Here is a 7,138-nt window from a genome sequence, read left to right as displayed (position 1 = left end):
TGGGTAGCTTGATGTATGTAATGGTGTGTACAAGGTCTGACATTTCACATGCAGTTAGTATAGTGAGCAGATATATGCATAATCCTGGTAAAGGACATTGGCAAGCTGTGAAATGGATTCTACGGCACATTCAGAAGACCATGGATGTCGGTTTACTGTTTGAAAGAGACGATACACTTGGTAAAGGTGTGATCGGGTATGTTGATTCTGATTATGCTGGTGATTTGGACAAACGACAGTCAACCACCGGATATGTATTTACTTTTGCTGGAGGGCCAATTAGTTGGAAGTCTACACTACAGTCTACAGTTGCACTGTCGACCACAAAGGCTGAGTACATGGCAATTACAGAGGCTATTAAAGAGGCTATTTGGTTACAAGGTTTGCTTGAAAACTTGGGATTGGCACAGGAGCACATTAACTTGTATTGTGATAGTTAGAGTGCTATTCACTTAACGAAGAACCAAGTTTATCATGCGCGTACGAAGCACATCGATGTACGATTTCACTTTGTGGGGGAAATTGTTAATGAGGGGAAGATTCTTCTTCAGAAAATCAAGACTACAAAAAATCCTGCAAATATGTTGACTAAGGTGGTGACGACGATCAAGCTTGAGTATTGTCTAAACTTGATCAATATCTCACAAGTTTGAAAGCAGTCAGAGAAAGTAGAGACTGGAGGACGGGTTGTTGATAGTCGACTCAGATTTAGATAAAATCTTTGTCGAGGTGGAGAATTGTTGAAAAGTTCAAATTTGGAATTCAAATACATGCATTCAAATTTGGCTAATACATCATTTGACCAACTTGCATACACATGCATGCATTCAACTTTGGAGAGGCAAATTTGAAGACAAATTCCTATGGTAGATAGGTGCCTAATTTTTGTTGACAATTTTGTTAGGGTTGGTGCAATAGTGCACCCCATTTTTACTTATAAATAGAGGGCAATTCCTCATTTGTTAAGCATCCAAATTTGTGAGATTTCCAAGTGAGTTTTTGGTAGAGAAATTCCTTAGGTGCTAAAGAAATTTGGGTGTATTGGGTATTGAGTTTTTTGTTAGTTTTTCCCACTTTTGTAAATTCCAATTTGTTAGTAAAATTATCTTTCAGTTTTTGCCCGTGGACGTAGGCATTACACCAAACCACGTAATTTATTGTGTCCTATTTTCTTTGCATTTGTTTATCACCACATTTATATTTCTCCAGAAGTTGCAGCATTAGTAATTGCTCAACCCACGTTTCCGCAACACTTACCGTGGAGAGCTGCAAACCTGCAACACCAACGTGAAGCCAGAAGGAAGCAAAGACAGTCAAGATAAGCATAGAGCCTTTCATTTGTCTGTTCTACAGATTGGTTCTGCTATAAAGTGCCAAAAAGAGGAGAAAAGAAAGTTTAATTACAATAGAATTGTAATGGAACATGTTTATAACAATAAAACAGTCAAGTTTTATGGCATTTGTAGGCCACAACAGCCTTAATAGTTAAAAATAAAAAGCGAGTGGGTCATAAAACATGACATGCATTGGCCACAACTGCCTTAATAGTTAATTAATTCCCTCAAATATTCGAAAATAAATATGATTAATTATTAATCTAAATATTCAGATTGCATTGACCTATTGCAAAATCAATAAAATAATATGATAAATTTTTATGCAAAAAATTATTAAATTTATAAATATAATAAAAATATTTAATAATTTATAATTATGTTTATTTACTTATATTTAAATAACATTCTGAGTAGTGATAAGTTCCATATTTTGAGGAAAAAAATATATATAAGTCTTTTTTTAAAAATATATTTTCATGGTGAAGTTGAGGGGGTATTTGATAGTTCCATAATTTAAATTGATTATTTTGTTATATACTTAAAATGAGTGTAGCTGTGTGATATTTACCTTTAATAATGTTCACAATAACCCATTAAAATAAGGGATAACTGGTGGCCGGTTATAAAATTAATTAAAAATATAAAAACAGACTGTATGAGATACAGCGGTGTATTGCAGGCTGACCCCTAATTTCAACCGCTCAAAAGGTTAATAATTGTAGTATAATAGTAATACAAACACCTAAAAGACGAAAATGAAAAAGATGAAATCAATTAATTGCAACCCGCTCAAAAGGTTAGTGGTGGCAGTCCAATTTATCCAATAATGAAGTCCAGCTATTACATTAAACAAAGAAGCATCTAAATGATTGTTTAATACAGACAAAAAATGTAGTATGGTGCAATTGTTGCAACATAGTTGGACCCTGTCTGTAAGAAAGGCTCTAGACTTTATCTTCTAATTAACAGCAAACCACGTCACCAATTAATGACAAACACAAGTGGGTCATCAATTAATAGCAAACAAACAAAGGTTGGTGAAGAAGATAAAGCCTACTCGGCGAGCATATGAATTGTGATTTTTAATCCCCTCAAATTATCTCATTAGTCTCTATTTCTTAATTAACTTCATAAAATATTTTAAAATAATCTCATTCTCTCAATATATCTCATATAATTCCCTTAATACTCTTATTTTATCATTTTTACTTTTTTTTTTCACTCTCATCGTTTAAAACTCCAAAAGTAATCTAATCCGAGAAGGGGGTTGGTGTTTTTTCACCGTATTGCTGACTTATGCAGAAATAGATCTAGCCCTGTTGATGGTGATGAAAGTACCGGGACAGGAGATGCATGGTTTTGCCCGAAGGTTGAGGTGGATGATAGAGCAATAGATGAAATTTCTCTAGAAATTTGTCTTTTGATAAAATTTCAAATTCTCATTAACGTATAAAGATTACTTGCTTATCATGTGCACCGTGCAAAGCAAAAAATAAAAAATAATGTTTCAACTAGTTAAAGTTGCAAGTTGCCACGGTTGTGAACTGTGTTAAAAAGAGTGCTGCGTATCTTTTCATTCACGAAGAAATGGAAAGCCCCGTAACTTCTATTGAAGCTTACACAACCCTTGGGTTAACGGCATGAACCAAATCATTGTACTCTTTTCAACACGTTATAGGCCTTTGAAATATGGTCAACAATCTAACATAGCATTGAGTCAAAATATCACGTGTACTCAAACAAGCATTATATTTTGCACATATTATTCGGAGTAACCACAATATTTAATCTCATGAAAGGTTTAATGGGTTTAGGGCTTTTATAATTGATTCTGCAGTGATTCCATATGCAAAGTAAATGGGAAAAAAGATTGAAAGAGATGATAGTAATAATATTGTTGAGAAGAAGGAGATTAAGATTTACGGTGTTTGCGTAGAGAGATAAGAAAAAATATCTAATTTATCTTATTAATAAATTAGTAAATATGTGCTTATTGGTAAAACAATATAGAAATAATTTACTAAACTAAAATTTTATTTAAAAAATGGGTATAAAAGACTATTTTCGTGGGTCAAATAACTTCACTTTAAATTTATTAACAGGGCTGAGAAAAAATTAAGGGTCATCGCTGCTCTGACCATATTTTGCGTTATAATGTATGTGGGCTTTAAATTGGGTTTTTCTAGAGTTTGGGGTTGGGCATAATGAAGTTATAGAGTCCAAAACTTGACTCTTTTTTTTTTTTGAATTTTTTTAAGGATGAAATTTAATTTAATTTCTTCAATGCTTGTTTGATATAGGAAAAAAAACATATCTGTAGCTTGTGATTTGATAAATAGTCATGAAGAGTCGAAAATTTCTTAGTTTTAAAATTTGTCACACACATTTCTCTTTGTATTGAGATATTATCATATAAATCTTCAAGGATTGTCTAAAAAGTGGGTTTGTCTATCACAAAAAGAGTATGTGGGTGCGATAATTTTTTAAAACAAAAAATCTTTATAACCATTTCGTGAAATCACGGAATGTTATTTTTTACCATTGTTTTATATAAAATTTGTTTTTAATGTGAATTTTTTAATGTCAATAAAATTTAATGTGATTTTAATCAAACGACCCACTTTTTTTCCTTTTTTTTTAAGTTTACTGCTTATTCACAAATTTTATTAGAGATGCCCACGACCTAATCCAATTAATTCAAATTTTTCATGTATAGATTCCGTTGAATTTGTCATATACTTGTGTTTTGCAATATTTATCATGATTGTATATCGAATAAACAATTATTAATTTATTGGGAACACCCTTTTACTTGAGTAACGATAATAAGTATAACTTGAAAATTCACTTTGATGGAGATTTTAACCCACATGGCAACTAGCAGGAATCGATAAAGATAGGGCAATTATAAAATAGACTCAGCTGAAAAATGTAAAGATTGGATTTTGAATCATTTTACCGCCCAATGAGATTCTCTATATCATCTCCATCCATTTTAATAAAGGGAGGGTTTATTTTGAATATTCACTCTGCATGCTTATCTATTAAATTTTAAATTTTAATTTTACCTTGTGCACTCATTGAAATATAAAAGAAAAAATTAATTTAAACCATTTAAATTAACTTACTAAAAACAACAAGAAAACTATTATGAATAACAAAATAATAAAAAAATTAGTGTATACTTACAACAAATAGAATCACGTCAAGTTGTAAATAAATCCTTTAACACAATTTTAATTATTGATTTTTTTTTGTAAAGCGTAAATTTAATGTTGATTTTTACACTCATTTCTTTGCCTGCAATAATAATTGAAACAAAAAGAAGCTAGAAGAAGTTAGGAGATGCTGCGCCTGGATGCAGAAGTTTATTTGGCTTAAATTTCCGCTTCCTCTCCCTCCAATTTTTTTTTTATTTTTTATAATCAAAAGACTATATGAACATCTTGACCATATTTTAATTTAATTTAACATTTTGAAAAATCAACACAGTCTCAGAAATCTTGTAGTTAAAATATTTCAAATTTTCGATTTACTTATTGTTCAAATAAGTTTTATTATTGTAAATAAAATTTTCAAGATTTAAAGCAAAAGAATTATAGGTTCGAGTGTGCTATATGGGTGTTCAAAATAAGTATATTATTTCGACTCATAATAAATTATCCTTAATAGTAACTCTAATTACTGATATTTTTATAACAAATTATTTTATTAAAATGAATGTTCAAAATAATTTTTAAATTATAAATAACCCTTCCCTTTAAGCTTTTTTTTTTCCATAAAAATTATTTATATACTCGCTGGCTTTCCGTTTAAATCTTTTAAGAGTATGATGATAAAGAACAAATTGATCAGAGATAATGAAGGAATTTATCACCTATAGTATTCATGATAACTCATTTGGGAGATTGGAGATTTCGAGTCCCGAAAGTCGTTGTAATTGTACGATAAGGGATTCAAGTGCATAACTGCTTCCTTTTGATGAACTTATTGATTCCGTATTGCATGAATGTCCCAAATTTTATTCCCAATATATATATTTATTAAATAGTAAGAAAAATATCAATTTCAAAAATATATTTACAAACTTACAAGAAGCTTATATGGGAGTGAGCGACTGAAAAAGATTTGGAAAGGTAGAGCACAAAGGGTGCGTTTGGTGTGCCAGATTTTATTGGGCTGTACGTAATTGTAATAGATTTTATTGTGTAGGAATGTATTAAATAATACAGTATCATGTTTGGTAGAGTATAAATTGTATTGTATATTTTTATTATTTAATGTTACTAAATAATATTATATAGTTATTATTTATTTATATTAAATCAATATTATGAATTTAATAAATATTTTAATATTTAAATTAATTGATTATTTAAATTTATTAATAAAAATATAATTACCTACAGCGAACTTCAACATCTTTTCTTATTTATCATATAAACATAAATTAATATTTATTTTAAGAGGGGGAGAAATTTATGCAGCATAAAACATGAGGGCCCAAATAGTGGAATAGAGTAGGTGTGTTTTGTTAGTGGATTGTAGTTGGTGTGTCTGCTGAGTGGAATGTATTAGGTATATATAGCTGAATATGAGTACTATAAATATGTGCTAAATCCCTTGTAAAAAATCAACCAATCTTTAATCAAATTTGAGTTTTCTTCAATACAAATTCTCGTTATGAATTTGTAATATCTTTTTCTCTCTGTGAGAGCGTAAGTTAGAACGAAAATCTAGCAAACCATTGCGTCACCTTTTAAGGACAATCTTGAGAAGCTTCAAGCTTTGGTGTTCATTTGCCAGTTGCAAAGCCAAATTTTCCTTGACACCAAACAAGCCCCTATTGGCATCTTGCCAACCTAGTATAACAATGAGTTGTCGCAATGCAGATAATTTGTTATTCATAGTAAATTGCAATATCATGATCCTCCCACTAGTTCTCTACTAGTCTGTTACTTGTACACAAAATATGGTGCTGGTTTTGCCTTCTTTTTTCTGTCAACACCAACTTCATATATATAATTGTTTCTCCTGTTAATTTCCGTTGGAATTGGAAGTACAATATAACTTCTATAAATTAATAATGTCGGGACCATAGAAATTTATTAATTTAGAGAGATATTAATTAATCGATATATTAATAATTTATTAATTTATAGAGTGTGTTCACAGTACAAAGAACTAATATTTGATTGACTGAAAATTCATTGTATTTTACAAATCAGTAGAATTTAAATAAATTCATCAAATAAATAATGTATACTTAATTAAATAAATTCATTAATTTTACTCAATGTATTCAATGAACTAAACTAAATGTTAGTTATTAAATTGTATAAATTGAATTAAAACTAATCCAATGTACCTATATACTTGATTAACTAAATTCATGTATTTACAAAAATTTATCTAAATGTATTCAATGAACTAAACGAAATGTTAGTTATTAAATTGTATTAACTGAATTTGAACTAATTCATCTAATGTACCTATCTACTTGATTAACTAAATTAATGTATTTACATAAATTTATCTAAATGTATTCAATGAACTAAACTAAATGTTAGTTATTAAATTGTATTAATTGAAGCACTCAAGTCATTAACAACACTTCATAAGTTTTTATTGCAGTACGAGAATTCAACCCCAGAACGTTTAGATGCAATAAGAAAAATTAGAGATGAGATTCAACTAGATTTAAACTTTAAGAAAAAATAAGTTACAATAGACTCATATTTTAATAAATTGACACAGTCAGTTATATTTGTAATTTCACAGTATAAATGGAACCACAGAGT

This window comes from Citrus sinensis, chromosome 5 (assembly GCF_022201045.2).
Source record: "Citrus sinensis cultivar Valencia sweet orange chromosome 5, DVS_A1.0, whole genome shotgun sequence".
NCBI classification, from domain to species: Eukaryota; Viridiplantae; Streptophyta; class Magnoliopsida; order Sapindales; family Rutaceae; genus Citrus; species Citrus sinensis.
Note: the sequence above shows the minus strand (reverse complement) of the source record.